This window comes from Mugil cephalus, chromosome 9 (genome assembly GCF_022458985.1).
Source record: "Mugil cephalus isolate CIBA_MC_2020 chromosome 9, CIBA_Mcephalus_1.1, whole genome shotgun sequence".
In the NCBI taxonomy this organism is placed as follows: Eukaryota; Metazoa; Chordata; class Actinopteri; order Mugiliformes; family Mugilidae; genus Mugil; species Mugil cephalus.
The window spans coordinates 2,363,789-2,380,506 of record NC_061778.1 but is presented as its reverse complement, the minus strand read 5'-3'; the positions used below and the strand labels follow the sequence as shown (position 1 = coordinate 2,380,506).

The 16,718-nt window shown below is 39.4% G+C and overlaps 8 non-coding genes across 8 annotated transcripts; all 8 read right to left on the bottom strand.

Annotated features, from left to right (window-relative positions):
* Positions 1-1,222: 1,222 nt before the first annotated feature.
* Positions 1,223-1,413, bottom strand: LOC125014215. Its single transcript, XR_007113471.1, has one exon. It is a non-coding gene; the product is annotated as a U2 spliceosomal RNA (small nuclear RNA).
* A 1,338-nt stretch (positions 1,414-2,751) lies between these two features.
* Positions 2,752-2,916, bottom strand: LOC125014233. The gene has a single exon (XR_007113488.1). It is a non-coding gene; the product is annotated as a U1 spliceosomal RNA (small nuclear RNA).
* A 904-nt stretch (positions 2,917-3,820) lies between these two features.
* LOC125014208 lies at positions 3,821-4,011 on the bottom strand. Its single transcript, XR_007113464.1, has one exon. It is a non-coding gene; the product is annotated as a U2 spliceosomal RNA (small nuclear RNA).
* Positions 4,012-6,579: 2,568 nt separating this feature from the next.
* On the bottom strand, positions 6,580-6,770 carry LOC125014219. Its single transcript, XR_007113475.1, has one exon. It is a non-coding gene; the product is annotated as a U2 spliceosomal RNA (small nuclear RNA).
* Positions 6,771-9,342: 2,572 nt separating this feature from the next.
* LOC125014218 lies at positions 9,343-9,533 on the bottom strand. The gene has a single exon (XR_007113474.1). It is a non-coding gene; the product is annotated as a U2 spliceosomal RNA (small nuclear RNA).
* Positions 9,534-11,477: 1,944 nt separating this feature from the next.
* LOC125014222 lies at positions 11,478-11,642 on the bottom strand. The gene has a single exon (XR_007113477.1). It is a non-coding gene; the product is annotated as a U1 spliceosomal RNA (small nuclear RNA).
* A 2,099-nt stretch (positions 11,643-13,741) lies between these two features.
* Positions 13,742-13,932, bottom strand: LOC125014214. The gene has a single exon (XR_007113470.1). It is a non-coding gene; the product is annotated as a U2 spliceosomal RNA (small nuclear RNA).
* Positions 13,933-15,270: 1,338 nt separating this feature from the next.
* On the bottom strand, positions 15,271-15,435 carry LOC125014196. The gene has a single exon (XR_007113453.1). It is a non-coding gene; the product is annotated as a U1 spliceosomal RNA (small nuclear RNA).
* Positions 15,436-16,718: the final 1,283 nt, after the last annotated feature.

Below are 16,718 nucleotides of genomic sequence, written 5' to 3'. Positions count from 1 at the left end.
TTTTTCCTTGTACAGATTTTCGTAGAAATTGAAAGGTGTATCTGACGTTTTTGCTATACTTTTTGGATTTTAAAATTTTTTTAGAACATGTTCATTGTGTTAATATGCTATAAGTTTATTCCTTAAATACTCATTCATATAAGAATGTTTGTAGTTTAACGTTCATAAATACAGTTGATTGAAGTGTGGTCAAAATTTAGTTTTGTCTCTCCTGTAAAATTTGTCAAAAGCCACTTACGCCCTTCTGGCTCCAAACCCTCTAGTGATCCACCCTCCACCTGAGCCGTCTCCTCTGTACCTGTGACAGTAGGTGGGGGTGGACCATGCCCCTCCCCTTCTTCCACATCTCCACCAATGACAGGTTTTGGAGGGAGATTAAAAAATCCTGGCTCAACCCCTTCAATCAGCTCCGTAACTGTCTCTCCTTCTGCCATTTTGTCCCATTTCCTTTTGTTTTACTACTTTCAACTCGTTGGCAAATGATTTTGGAAAATATCTGAACAGGTGGTCTCCCTCTCCACAGAGATTGCACTTTCTGCCATTGGTGCACTCCTCAAAGTTGTGCCCAATTTCTCTACATTTCCCACAAACGATTTTATCGCATACGTCTACCAGGTACTCATGCTCACCTGGTAGTGGATATAGCCCCTGTTTTCACCAAGAACTATCATTGATGGTAGATGTTTCAGGCCCTGGAAGCCCTGGGGGTCCTGCCATTGTTGAATGGGCACCGTCCAGGCACAGTTCCAGATGCCGTCTTCATCCTTCACCTTGGTAGCCTGGCCTTTAACAGTGCAAAATCTTCCCAGCTGTGAACAAATGGTCATCAGCCTCCTTTAAAGAAAAACGGACACTGTGGACACCAGCTTGAGGTGCTAAAACCAGCTAAAAAAAAATATTTCTAAAAAAACACTTACATAACTGTTAAGTCAGTTATTTCCTTGCCTATTTTCCCTTTCCAATATATTTATTACTCATACTACATCTGCAATATAAATATATAATTCCTGTAAGTTTTACTCATACCTCCCTACATAGATAAAAACTTCCATTGTTCTATATTGAAAGTTTTTGACCTAAAAGTGTGTTGTACTTGCTGCTCACTCTGCCTTCTGACAACACAAGACACAGCAAAAATAAGCATAATAACTTTTGGTAAATGGACTACACATTAACACACTTAATCTAGTGCATATAGTATTATCTTTTCCACACATGTAGAGGGGGGTGCACCGTTCCTGGAGGTACTGCAATACCAGGTCGATGCGTGGAGTGGACGGAGCAAGCCCCTATTCCATCTCCCTATTCCAAAAATCAATTTAATATATGGTCCCCGGGTAGGGGACGTATCAGATATTAAACTGATAAGAACAGATACTACACTTGATCTTAGCCAAAAGGCCGAGAAGCGATACCCACAATGGGTTGGAGGAAATGTGGCCATTCCTGGCACCATCAGTCTCACTCCTGGTGTAAATATATTAATCTTCAGTGACGCCACCTCTCAGTGAGATCAACACTAAACACTCAGTAGATGAACAACCCCACGATACAGAACCCACAACATGTCTCATATTATAACACATGGTTGTTTAATGTGTTTTCATGGCTTTCAGGTCATGTGTTACACTCCCATCCAATAAGATTTAAGAACATATCGAGGGTTTGGAGCCAGAAGGGCGTAAGTGGCATTTTGGGCGAATATGAGTTCTATACATCAAAATAAAAGTCTTGATGAGCTCTATCCAATGGTGCCAAAAAGACCTATCTGAGATCAAATTGCATTGAATAAACCAACAAAACAATATAGACCTAACACAAAAGTGTCAGTAATGTTTGGAGCCAGAAGGGCGTAAGTCCTTAGTTACACTCTTCTGGCTCTGAAAAATGTAGGGTGTAGGATGTAGGACCACATGTTAATTCAGAAGTGTAGTTGGTGCCCTTAAACTGCATTCAAAATAGCTGACACAATTGCAGACATGGAACTGTCTGAGGCAGAAAAGATTTTGATTAATATTATAAAACATACTATTGAATCCTATATTGAAGAAGTTAAGTCAGAGTTGGTTTTGAATGTATTTCATCACTAAAACAGACTAGTGAACAGAAAAGCAAATAATACAGTTGATTGAAGTGTGGTCAAAATCTTGTTTTGTCTCTCCTGTAAAATTTGTCAAATGCCACTTACGACCTTCTGGCTCCAAACCCTCGATATGTGCTGATAATATTTGTTACTTGGAGCAAATGTGGGCCATAATTTTCTAAATATGTCCTGAATCACTATAAATAGACTTAAAGAGAATCTAAATCAATGCTGTAAATTATAATAAAAGTACTTTTTAGTACATTAAACATTACATTGTCTCAATGGTCATTAATGAACTGAGCTGTGTCGCCATCTTGTGGACAACGTGGGAACTATTTGACTTTCCTCGTTCTGGTTAAACTCTTTTATGAACAAAAATAAAAATAGAGAATATATAATGTAGAGTTTCCACAAAGGTAGTTATTAGACTGTATTCATGTCCATAGTAACGCAGATCCACATTAGATAAAGCACTTGTTCCTGTTTTAAAATGATTTATACATTTTTAAATCATTTGGCAACTCTGACACTAGTTACAGCTCAGTTTAAACTGAGAGATTGTAGCTGATACTGAAACATTACAGAAATAGATCAGACTAATTAAATGCTAATCAAATGTCTCTCTTGATATTTCGTTAGAGTTGAGATTCTTTTAAACACATGATCAGGGGAGAGCGCGAACGCAGTCCCCCACTACCAGAAATTATGCAGTCGAGATTCCCACATTTGGGGAATTCGCAGGGGTCAGCACAGCCCGGAGTGCAATGGCTGAGCCTCGCCCTGGGTGAACCGCCTTCTTGATCACGGTATCTCCCCTGCCAGGTAAGTATGAGTTGTACAAGTCACAGACTGGGGGGTCATTCACAGACACACCGTGTTGACTGATGGTGCTGACAATCTACACCTCAACACAACCAGGTCCTACAGATGCTGTCACTCTGCATGTTTACAATACACAAGAGACGATTTAGGAGAGAATCTGACTAAGATTATTAACATTTTATTTCAAATATAAATCGTTTTTTTCCTCTTTCTCCCACCATGCAATGCTGTATTAGCATATCAGAAGCCCCCCCAGTCTCCTGTTTTTAAACTAGTTTCCCCTCTTACTAATAACTATAACTACTAACAGCCAAACCACATGTTGAAGAGAACCAGAGCTAAATCAAACTGCAGCCACAATGTTTGATCAGATATGATCAGATATTCAGAGAAATATAATAAATGCCACTAATCGTTTTTTCCCCCTCTCACTTCCTGGTTCTTCTTCTTCTGGTGTTGGGCCACTAACAGACCTGCTGCTGCCACCTAGTGCTCTAGAGAGCGAACTACACGGTCTTAAACAACAAGATCTTATTTCATGCTTGTGCCTGTAAATAATTACTAAGTCAGCTATTGCCTGTTTTCCTTTCCTTCTTCAACATATTTATTACCCATACTACACCCGATATATATAAATATATTATTCCTGTAAGTGTTACTCATACAGTCATGTTCCTCCCTACATACATATTTCCATTGATCTGTATTTAATGTTTAAAAGTGTGTTGTACTTGCTGCTTATTGTCTTCCATTATCCTTCTTGGACAATCGAAGTTTTCTGTATTTCAATGTTGTATAGGACATAATTCAAGTGTCATGATGATCATTTTTGGAAGCCGTTGAAAAGTAGCTAATATCCATCGCTATCTACATTGATCTAATAAATGTTGTATTTTGTTTTCCACATGTAGAGGGGGGTGCACCGTTCCTGGAGGTACTGCAATACCAGGTCGATGCGTGGAGTGGACGGAGCAAGCCCCTATTCCATCTCCCTGTTCCAAAAATCAATTTAATATATGGTCCCCGGGTAGGGGACGTATCAGATATTAAACTGATAAGAACAGATACTACACTTGATCTTAGCCAAAAGGCCGAGAAGCGATACCCACAATGGGTTGGAGGAAATGTGGCCATTCCTGGCACCATCAGTCTCACTCATGGTTTTAGAAGCTGAATACCAATTCTTCTTTGGAAGGGAAGGGGCTCATCTAATAACGACGTATAATTACAATCATGCAGCTCTAGTGCCGTGTTACTGCGCTAAATTAACTAAACTAGTCTCACCACGTTTGTATTCTTGTGCCTTCCGCATCACGTGGTACGCGATAGTCCAATAGGAAGCAGAAAGGTACGCACACAAGTAAACTACATTTCCTTTACATGCACGCTGAATAAATGCAGTATGTCGCATTCATTTGTGCGGGTAAACAGTTTTTCACTTAAGTGTGACGGTGTGGAATAAACATTTAGCAGGAAACCAACACTTTAGCGGATCTTCCGCCACAACAAATAAAGCTCCTATAGCGGTCTCTGGCGGACACACGAGCTAACTACATAATACAACAACTGATGCTCTCAACCACCCACTAAGTATAAGAAGAAAAATTAAAAAAAACGCCGATAAAGAGTTTGGTCGCTTTTTAACTCGGGAGCAATAAAAAGCAGAAAATATAGCAGTGTGAAGATAATTAACAACTATAGCATGAGTACGTAGCACGGAATTGAATGTATTTGTTACGATGAGGGGGGAAAGTCGCACTTAAAACAGTAAATAAATAAGTAAATAGTGCCTTAAGTGACTTAATTACACCGTCTTGGCTTTAGTTTTGGTGTGGTTATCTTCAAACACGTAATGGCTGCTTTGAGTCCAACCACCTCAACATGGCGACCAATAGAAATGAGCCGAAAACAGAGCAGCTAGCGCTCAACACGGTCACTAAAATTAATATTATTTTGTTCACATCCAAGTTCTTTAAACTTCCACTTTCGTGTTTGTTGAACGGACATTCATTACTACATTTATCTTTGACTACCTCGGGTAAGTTGCAGGGTTACGACCTGAGGAACCAATTTGGTAACTCGTTAAAGTTAGCTTAGCCACGACGCGCCCGCAGCTTCAAAAACTCAAAATAGACAACAAGAAATAGCAGAATTCACGCAACTGTTACTGGAACCATCGATACATGACACCAATTTAACAACAACATACATAAGCCAATAAAAAAACAACTTACGGTAGGTTTTTCACTCTCCAACAAATTATAACTAGCTAGCTGCTAGCTGCTAACCGCTAGAAGCTCGCTGAGCGTTCCATGGATGACCGTTACGGAACGCGCATGTGATCATGCGCAGATTGATCTTGAACCTGTCGAGTAGCCAACTAAGTTAAACGGTTAAATTAAAAAATAAAATTAAAATAAAACACATACATATATATATATAATTATTATTATTACTAATTATTACTTAAATTTCGAGATTTCAATACAAATCTAGCATAATTGGTTTAAATTTCTTTTAAAAAGAAAAAATTATCACATTTTTTGAACAAATCTTTATTGACGCATTTTCACTGTTACAAAATGACAACAAACTTTTCACCAAATGAATTCAATCCGGTAAATAACACAGTTCAAATCACATCAATAAAGAAACAATCATATTTTTTATTTAGTTATTTTAATTATGAAATACGTACATGATTATACCATAGAGTGTAAAAAGAGTCTTAAGATGCATCTTAGTTACATTATAGAAAAACAGAAAAATAAAACAGAAACTAGCAAGGAATAATTAGAAAGGGGCAGCTTGTGTTTCTTGATCCACACATATGAAAACACACTTCCTGTTTGACACGTTTTTAACAGGTGTGTTACTGCATGAATATCGACTGACTAAACACGTCCTAGTTTCATTTGGTGCTGGTGAGTCTGCGTATGCACAGGTGGGTGTCTGTAGAGCAGCGTCAGTCAGTAAATTGAGAAGGAAACGCCACGTTTTTTGCCTCACTGTTTAGCCCTCAGGTGTGTTCTGTGTGTGTGTGTGTTTATGATCAAACAGACTTGGAGTGTATGTGATTTAGGAGAGAATCTGACTAAGATTATTAACATTTTATTTCAAATAGACGTCGGTTTTTCCTCTTTTTCCCACCATGCAATGCTGCTGTATTATCGAAAGCCCCCAGTCTCCTGTTTTTAAACTAGTTTCCCCTCTTACTAATAACTATAACTACTAACAGCCAAACCACATGTTGAAGAGAACCAGAGCTAAATCAAACTGCAGCCACAATGTTTGACCATCAGATATTCAGAGAAATATATTAAATGACACTATTTGATTCATTTTTCCCGCCTCACTTCACTTCCTGGTTCTTCTTCTTCTGGTGTTTGGCCACTAACAGACCTGCTGCTGCCACCTAGTGTCTGTAGAGTGAACTACACTGTCTGGAACAACAGGATCTTATTTAACCTTTGTGTCTGTACATAACTGTTAAGTCAGTTATTTCCTTGCCTGTTTTCCCTTTTCAATATGAGTCTTGTGTTCTCAGAAGGCAAAGTGAGCAGCAAGCACAACACACTTATAGGACAAAAACGCACACAGCACTGTCATTTAGACTATATATTAACACACTTCATCTAGTATATGTTGTAGTGTCTTTTCCACAATGAGAAGGGGAGTGCACCGTTCCTGGAGGTACTGCAATACCAGGTCAATGCGTGGAGTGGACGGAGCAAGCCCCTATTCCATCTCCCTGTTCCAAAAATCAATTTAATATATGGTCCCCGGGTAGGGGACGTATCAGATATTAAACTGATAAGAACAGATACTACACTTGATCTTAGCCAAAAGGCCGAGAAGCGATACCCACAATGGGTTGGAGGAAATGTGGCCATTCCTGGCACCATCAGTCTCACTCATGGTTTTAGAAGCTGAATACCAATTCTTCTTTGGAAGGGAAGGGGCTCATCTAATAACGACGTATAATTACAATCATGCAGCTCTAGTGCCGTGTTACTGCGCTAAATTAACTAAACTAGTCTCACCACGTTTGTATTCTTGTGCCTTCCGCATCACGTGGTACGCGATAGTCCAATAGGAAGCAGAAAGGTACGCACACAAGTAAACTACATTTCCTTTACATGCACGCTGAATAAATGCAGTATGTCGCATTCATTTGTGCGGGTAAACAGTTTTTCACTTAAGTGTGACGGTGTGGAATAAACATTTAGCAGGAAACCAACACTTTAGCGGATCTTCCGCCACAACAAATAAAGCTCCTATAGCAGTCTCTGGCGGACACACGAGCTAACTACATAATACAACAACTGATGCTCTCAACCACCCACTAAGTATAAGAAGAAAAATTAAAAAAAACGCCGATAAAGAGTTTGGTCGCTTTTTAACTCGGGAGCAATAAAAAGCAGAAAATATAGCAGTGTGAAGATAATTAACAACTATAGCATGAGTACGTAGCACGGAATTGAATGTATTTGTTACGATGAGGGGGGAAAGTCGCACTTAAAACAGTAAATAAATAAGTAAATAGTGCCTTAAGTGACTTAATTACACCGTCTTGGCTTTAGTTTTGGTGTGTGTTATCTTCAAACACGTAATGGCTGCTTTGAGTCCAACCACCTCAACATGGCGACCAATAGAAATGAGCCGAAAACAGAGCAGCTAGCGCTCAACACGGTCACTAAAATTAATATTATTTTGTTCACATCCAAGTTCTTTAAACTTCCACTTTCGTGTTTGTTGAACGGACATTCATTACTACATTTATCTTTGACTACCTCGGGTAAGTTGCAGGGTTACGACCTGAGGAACCAATTTGGTAACTCGTTAAAGTTAGCTTAGCCACGACGCGCCCGCAGCTTCAAAAACTCAAAATAGACAACAAGAAATAGCAGAATTCACGCAACTGTTACTGGAACCATCGATACATGACACCAATTTAACAACAACATACATAAGCCAATAAAAAAACAACTTACGGTAGGTTTTTCACTCTCCAACAAATTATAACTAGCTAGCTGCTAGCTGCTAACCGCTAGAAGCTCGCTGAGCGTTCCATGGATGACCGTTACGGAACGCGCATGTGATCATGCGCAGATTGATCTTGAACCTGTCGAGTAGCCAACTAAGTTAAACGGTTAAATTAAAAAATAAAATTAAAATAAAACACATACATATATATATATAATTATTATTATTACTAATTATTACTTAAATTTCGAGATTTCAATACAAATCTAGCATAATTGGTTTAAATTTCTTTTAAAAAGAAAAAATTATCACATTTTTTGAACAAATCTTTATTGACGCATTTTCACTGTTACAAAATGACAACAAACTTTTCACCAAATGAATTCAATCCGGTAAATAACACAGTTCAAATCACATCAATAAAGAAACAATCATATTTTTTTATTTAGTTATTTTAATTATGAAATACGTACATGATTATACCATAGAGTGTAAAAAGAGTCTTAAGATGCATCTTAGTTACATTATAGAAAAACAGAAAAATAAAACAGAAACTAGCAAGGAATAATTAGAAAGGGGCAGCTTGTGTTTCTTGATCCACACATATGAAAACACACTTCCTGTTTGACACGTTTTTAACAGGTGTGTTACTGCATGAATATCGACTGACTAAACACGTCCTAGTTTCATTTGGTGCTGGTGAGTCTGCGTATGCACAGGTGGGTGTCTGTAGAGCAGCGTCAGTCAGTAAATTGAGAAGGAAACGCCACGTTTTTTGCCTCACTGTTTAGCCCTCAGGTGTGTTCTGTGTGTGTGTGTGTGTTTATGATCAAACAGACTTGGAGTGTATGTGATTTAGGAGAGAATCTGACTAAGATTATTAACATTTTATTTCAAATAGACGTCGGTTTTTCCTCTTTTTCCCACCATGCAATGCTGCTGTATTATCGAAAGCCCCCAGTCTCCTGTTTTTAAACTAGTTTCCCCTCTTACTAATAACTATAACTACTAACAGCCAAACCACATGTTGAAGAGAACCAGAGCTAAATCAAACTGCAGCCACAATGTTTGACCATCAGATATTCAGAGAAATATATTAAATGACACTATTTGATTCATTTTTCCCGCCTCACTTCACTTCCTGGTTCTTCTTCTTCTGGTGTTTGGCCACTAACAGACCTGCTGCTGCCACCTAGTGTCTGTAGAGTGAACTACACTGTCTGGAACAACAGGATCTTATTTAACCTTTGTGTCTGTACATAACTGTTAAGTCAGTTATTTCCTTGCCTGTTTTCCCTTTTCAATATGAGTCTTGTGTTCTCAGAAGGCAAAGTGAGCAGCAAGCACAACACACTTATAGGACAAAAACGCACACAGCACTGTCATTTAGACTATATATTAACACACTTCATCGAGTATATGTTGTAGTGTCTTTTCCACAATGAGAAGGGGAGTGCACCGTTCCTGGAGGTACTGCAATACCAGGTCAATGCGTGGAGTGGACGGAGCAAGCCCCTATTCCATCTCCCTGTTCCAAAAATCAATTTAATATATGGTCCCCGGGTAGGGGACGTATCAGATATTAAACTGATAAGAACAGATACTACACTTGATCTTAGCCAAAAGGCCGAGAAGCGATACCCACAATGGGTTGGTGGAAAGGTGGCCATTCCTTGCACCATCAGTCTCACTCCTGGTGTAAATATATTTATCTTCAGTGACGCCACCTCTCAGTGAGATCAACACTAAACACTCAGTAGATGAACAACTCCACGATACAGAACCCACAACATGTCTCATATTAACAACACGTGGTTGCTTAATGTGTTTTCATGGCTTTCAGGTCATGTGTTACACTCTCATCCAATAAGATTTAAGAACATATCGAGGGTTTGGAGCCAGAAGGGCGTAAGTGGCATTTTGGGCGAATATGAGTTCTATACATCAAAATAAAAGTCTTGATGAGCTCTATCCAATGGTGCCAAAAAGACCTATCTGAGATCAAATTGCATTGAATTATCCAACAAAACAATATAGACCTAACACAAAAGTGTCAGTAATGTTTGGAGCCAGAAGGGCGTAAGTCCTTAGTTACGCTCTTCTGGCTCTGAAAAATGTAGGGTGTAGGATGTAGGACCACATGTTAATTCAGAAGTGTAGTTGGTGCCCTTAAACTGCATTCAAAATAGCTGACACAATTGCAGACATGGAACTGTCTGAGGCAGAAAAGATTTTGATTAATATTATAAAACATACTATTGAATCCTATATTGAAGAAGTTAAGTCAGAGTTGGTTTTGAATGTATTTCATCACAAGTGTGATCATGATAAGACATAATCATGCCTTGAAAGCCTTCCCTTGTTAGCCTAACTTGTTAGCCTTGTTAGACCTTGTTAGACTAACATGGCTAACATTAATCCCGTTGTTTTGGTCTGATCTTGCAATGGGAGTATTCCTCACACATACAGTCCCCTCTAAAGGTATTGGAACAGCAAGGCAAGGCCTTTGCAAAAGGCAAAAGCAAAGCAAGGCCCTTGCTTTTGGTTTTCACTGAAGACGATTTGGGTTCAAGATCAATAGAAGAGTATGAGACGAGTTCAGAATGTCAGCTTTTTGTCAGCCTGTTCCAGGTTTCAACCCAGGCCAAAAAATAGACTTGTCATGCAGAGTTATTTAATGTTTGAACAGTCAACCCGACGAGAAACACCTGTCAGTCACATGTTCCATTACTTTTGCTCACCTAAAACTGCTGTGGTGTAATACAAATGGTGATAAAAGCCGACATACTGAACTTTTCTCTCACACTCATATTTTGATCTTAAACCCAAATGTCTTCAGTGAACAACAAGGGAATTCGCCTGTTCCGATACTTTTGGGGGAACCGTACGCACAATCTACAATGCTCTGACAGTGAGTGGAACTAAACAGACTAGTAAACAGAAAAGCAAATAATACAGTTGATTGAAGTGTGGTCAAAATCTTGTTTTGTCTCTCCTGTAAAATTTGTCAAATGCCACTTACGACCTTCTGGCTCCAAACCCTCGATATGTGCTAATAATATTTGTTACTTGGAGCAAATGTGGGCGATTATTTTCTAAATATGTCCGGTATCAATAGAAATAGACTTAAAGAGAATCTAAATCAATGCTTTAAATTATAATAAAAGTACTTTTTAGTACATTAAACATTACATTGTCTCAATGGTCATTAATGAACTGAGCTGTGTCGCCATCTTGTGGACAACGTGGGAACTATTTGACTTTCCTCGTTCTGGTTAAACTCTTTTATGAACAAAAATAAATAGAGAATAGTTAATGTAGAGTTTCCACAAAGGTAGTTATTAGACTGTATTCATGTCCATAGTAACGCAGATCCACATTAGATAAAGCACTTGTTCCTGTTTTAAAATGATTTATACATTTTTAAATCATTTGGCAACTCTGACACTAGTTACAGCTCAGTTTAAACTGAGAGATTGTAGCTGATATTGAAACATTACAGAAATAGATCAGACTAATTAAATGCTAATCAAATGTCTCTCTTGATATTTCGTTAGAGTTGAGATTTCTTTTCACAGTTTATCAGGGGAGAGCGCGAACGCAGTCCCCCACTACCAGAAATTATGCAGTCGAGATTCCCACATTTGGGGAATTCGCAGGGGTCAGCACAGCCCGGAGTGCAATGGCTGAGCCTCGCCCTGGGTGAACCGCCTTCTTGATCACGGTATCTCCCCTGCCAGGTAAGTATGAGTTGTACAAGTCACAGACTGGGGGCTCATTCACAGACACACCGTGTTGACTGATGGTGCTGACAATCTACACCTCAACACAACCAGGTCCTACAGATGCTGTCACTCTGCATGTTTACAATACAGAAGAGACCATTTAGGAGAGAATCTGACTAAGATTATTAACATTTTATTTCAAATAGATGTCGATTTTTCCTCTTTCTCCCATCATGCAATGCTGCTGTATTAGCATATCAGAAGCCCCCCCCCCAGTCTCCTGTTTTTAAACTAGTTCCCCCTCTTAGCAAGAAGCTGTAGTTCTTCACCCTCCAGGTTAAAATGCTTTAAAAACATTTGAATAAAAGCATATGCAGGTTGTTGGTTGAAAGACACAGGTGTTCTTAAATCTTTGAGTATAATTTTCAGTCTTCTGAGGTAGGTCAGTACCAGGCCGTCTGTGATCCTCCTCCCCGGTTTGGCACAGACTTGATCCGGGTGAATCAAGTCCTCTAAAACCATGCTCATCCGTGTCGCTAAAAGTTTGCTAACAAGTTTACAGTCAGAGTTTAAGAGCGTGATCTGTCTCCAGTTCTTCAGGTCTGTTTTGTCTTTGTCTTTGTGGAGGAGTGTCACTGCCCCTACTCTAAAACTGTCAGGTAAAAGGTCCAGCCGTTCAAAGTCTTTAAAAACAACAAGCAGGTCAGGTGCTATAATGTCCCAGAACGTTTGATAAAATTCACAGGGAAGTCCGTCAGGGCCTGGGGACTTCCCTCTCTTAAAACTCAAGATAGCCTTGTTTAACTCTTCCAGGGTAAAATCTTGAGTTAAAATCACACTGTCTGTAACTGTCCGGTCAATAAAATCTAAAACTTCAGTCATTATATCATTCTCAACAGCTTTTTCCTTGTACAGATTTTCGTAGAAATTGAAAAGGTGTATCTGACGTTTTTGCTATACTTTTTGGATTTTAAAATGTTTTAGAACATGTTCATTGTGTTAATATGCTATAAGTTTATTCCTTAAATACTCATTCATATAAGAATGTTTGTAGTTTAACGTTCATAAATACAGTTGATTGAAGTGTGGTCAAAATTTAGTTTTGTCTCTCCTGTAAAATTTGTCAAAAGCCACTTACGCCCTTCTGGCTCCAAACCCTCTAGTGATCCACCCTCCACCTGAGCCGTCTCCTCTGTACCTGTGACAGTAGGTGGGGGTGGACCATGCCCCTCCCCTTCTTCCACATCTCCACCAATGACAGGTTTTGGAGGGAGATTAAAAAATCCTGGCTCAACCCCTTCAATCAGCTCCGTAACTGTCTCTCCTTCTGCCATTTTGTCCCATTTCCTTTTGTTTTACTACTTTCAACTCGTTGGCAAATGATTTTGGAAAATATCTGAACAGGTGGTCTCCCTCTCCACAGAGATTGCACTTTCTGCCATTGGTGCACTCCTCAAAGTTGTGCCCAATTTCTCTACATTTCCCACAAACGATTTTATCGCATACGTCTACCAGGTACTCATGCTCACCTGGTAGTGGATATAGCCCCTGTTTTCACCAAGAACTATCATTGATGGTAGATGTTTCAGGCCCTGGAAGCCCTGGGGGTCCTGCCATTGTTGAATGGGCACCGTCCAGGCACAGTTCCAGATGCCGTCTTCATCCTTCACCTTGGTAGCCTGGCCTTTAACAGTGCAAAATCTTCCCAGCTGTGAACAAATGGTCATCAGCCTCCTTTAAAGAAAAACGGACACTGTGGACACCAGCTTGAGGTGCTAAAACCAGCTAAAAAAAAATATTTCTAAAAAAACACTTACATAACTGTTAAGTCAGTTATTTCCTTGCCTATTTTCCCTTTCCAATATATTTATTACTCATACTACATCTGCAATATAAATATATAATTCCTGTAAGTTTTACTCATACCTCCCTACATAGATAAAAACTTCCATTGTTCTATATTGAAAGTTTTTGACCTAAAAGTGTGTTGTACTTGCTGCTCACTCTGCCTTCTGACAACACAAGACACAGCAAAAATAAGCATAATAACTTTTGGTAAATGGACTACACATTAACACACTTAATCTAGTGCATATAGTATTATCTTTTCCACACATGTAGAGGGGGGTGCACCGTTCCTGGAGGTACTGCAATACCAGGTCGATGCGTGGAGTGGACGGAGCAAGCCCCTATTCCATCTCCCTATTCCAAAAATCAATTTAATATATGGTCCCCGGGTAGGGGACGTATCAGATATTAAACTGATAAGAACAGATACTACACTTGATCTTAGCCAAAAGGCCGAGAAGCGATACCCACAATGGGTTGGAGGAAATGTGGCCATTCCTGGCACCATCAGTCTCACTCCTGGTGTAAATATATTTATCTTCAGTGACGCCACCTCTCAGTGAGATCAACACTAAACACTCAGTAGATGAACAACTCCACGATACAGAACCCACAACATGTCTCATATTATAACACATGGTTGTTTAATGTGTTTTCATGGCTTTCAGGTCATGTGTTACACTCCCATCCAATAAGATTTAAGAACATATCGAGGGTTTGGAGCCAGAAGGGCGTAAGTGGCATTTTGGGCGAATATGAGTTCTATACATCAAAATAAAAGTCTTGATGAGCTCTATCCAATGGTGCCAAAAAGACCTATCTGAGATCAAATTGCATTGAATAAACCAACAAAACAATATAGACCTAACACAAAAGTGTCAGTAATGTTTGGAGCCAGAAGGGCGTAAGTCCTTAGTTACACTCTTCTGGCTCTGAAAAATGTAGGGTGTAGGATGTAGGACCACATGTTAATTCAGAAGTGTAGTTGGTGCCCTTAAACTGCATTCAAAATAGCTGACACAATTGCAGACATGGAACTGTCTGAGGCAGAAAAGATTTTGATTAATATTATAAAACATACTATTGAATCCTATATTGAAGAAGTTAAGTCAGAGTTGGTTTTGAATGTATTTCATCACTAAAACAGACTAGTGAACAGAAAAGCAAATAATACAGTTGATTGAAGTGTGGTCAAAATCTTGTTTTGTCTCTCCTGTAAAATTTGTCAAATGCCACTTACGACCTTCTGGCTCCAAACCCTCGATATGTGCTGATAATATTTGTTACTTGGAGCAAATGTGGGCCATAATTTTCTAAATATGTCCTGAATCACTATAAATAGACTTAAAGAGAATCTAAATCAATGCTGTAAATTATAATAAAAGTACTTTTTAGTACATTAAACATTACATTGTCTCAATGGTCATTAATGAACTGAGCTGTGTCGCCATCTTGTGGACAACGTGGGAACTATTTGACTTTCCTCGTTCTGGTTAAACTCTTTTATGAACAAAAATAAAAATAGAGAATATATAATGTAGAGTTTCCACAAAGGTAGTTATTAGACTGTATTCATGTCCATAGTAACGCAGATCCACATTAGATAAAGCACTTGTTCCTGTTTTAAAATGATTTATACATTTTTAAATCATTTGGCAACTCTGACACTAGTTACAGCTCAGTTTAAACTGAGACATTGTAGCTGATACTGAAACATTACAGAAATAGATCAGACTAATTAAATGCTAATCAAATGTCTCTCTTGATATTTCGTTAGAGTTGAGATTCTTTTAAACACATGATCAGGGGAGAGCGCGAACGCAGTCCCCCACTACCAGAAATTATGCAGTCGAGATTCCCACATTTGGGGAATTCGCAGGGGTCAGCACAGCCCGGAGTGCAATGGCTGAGCCTCGCCCTGGGTGAACCGCCTTCTTGATCACGGTATCTCCTCTGCCAGGTAAGTATGAGTTGTACAAGTCACAGACTGGGGGGTCATTCACAGACACACCGTGTTGACTGATGGTGCTGACAATCTACACCTCAACACAACCAGGTCCTACAGATGCTGTCACTCTGCATGTTTGGGTCTGTCACACATTAAACAAACCCTCAAGACATGCGGACATCCCAACTGGGCCTTTGTCAAAGGCTCAAAAAGATATCCCAGGAAGGACAGGGAAGAGGAGCACAACAAAAGGAAGAACATCACCATCCCCTACATAGCTGGGGTATCAGAGAAACTAAGGAGAATTTTTGGTAACAGCATCCCAGTTTATTTCAAACCTGGAAACACACTAAGACAGAAACTGGTCCACCCCAAGGACAAAACACCTAGACAGAAACAGAGCAATGTAGTGTACGCTGTTCAGTGTAGTGAGGAATGTACAGACCTGTACATTGGGGAAACCAAACAACCCATCCACAAGCGCATGGCCCAACACAGGAGAGCCAGCTCATCAGGAAACGACTCAGCAGTCCACCTCCACCTGAAGGACAAAGGACACTCCTTTGAGGATAACAACGTCAAAGTCCTGGCCAGAGAGGACAGATGGTTCGAGAGAGGAGTTAAGGAAGCCATCTATGTCAAAGTGGAGAAACCTTCTCTAAACAGAGGAGGTGGACTGAGATTTAATTTACCAACTATTTATAATTCAGTCTTGACTTCTGTCCCCAAGAAGTTTCAACAACATTCACACATTGAGCCTCCAGGTTCTCATGGACAATAGCCTCGTTAGAGCTCTATTCATAGGGTAAGCTAGCCCAGGCACACAGTTCCCCCCCCATTCAAGGACAGGTAAGTATCAGCCATTATGGTTATTAGTGACCCCAGTTTCTGGTCAAGCAAGTTTCTGGTGGGTGTTACCCACAGAGTTTATTCCTATTTAAACCTCAATTTCCCACTAGTTTATCAGAACTGAAGAAGCTACTCGAATGAAACGTCTTCAAGAAATTCTACAAGTCCAGCTGACCTTATCCAACGTTTTTTGGATTACCTATTTTCCTTTTTCAATATATTTATTACTCATACTACATCTGCAATATAAATATATAATTCCTGTGATTCTTACTCATACAGTCATGTTCCTCCCTACATACATACTCTCATTGTTCAATATATAATGTTTTTGTCCTAAAAGTGTGTTGTACTTGCCGCTCACTGTGTTTTCTGAGAACACAAGACTCGTCAAAACTAAGCATAACAACTTTAGGGACAATGCAAAATACAGTACATGCTAACACACATCCCT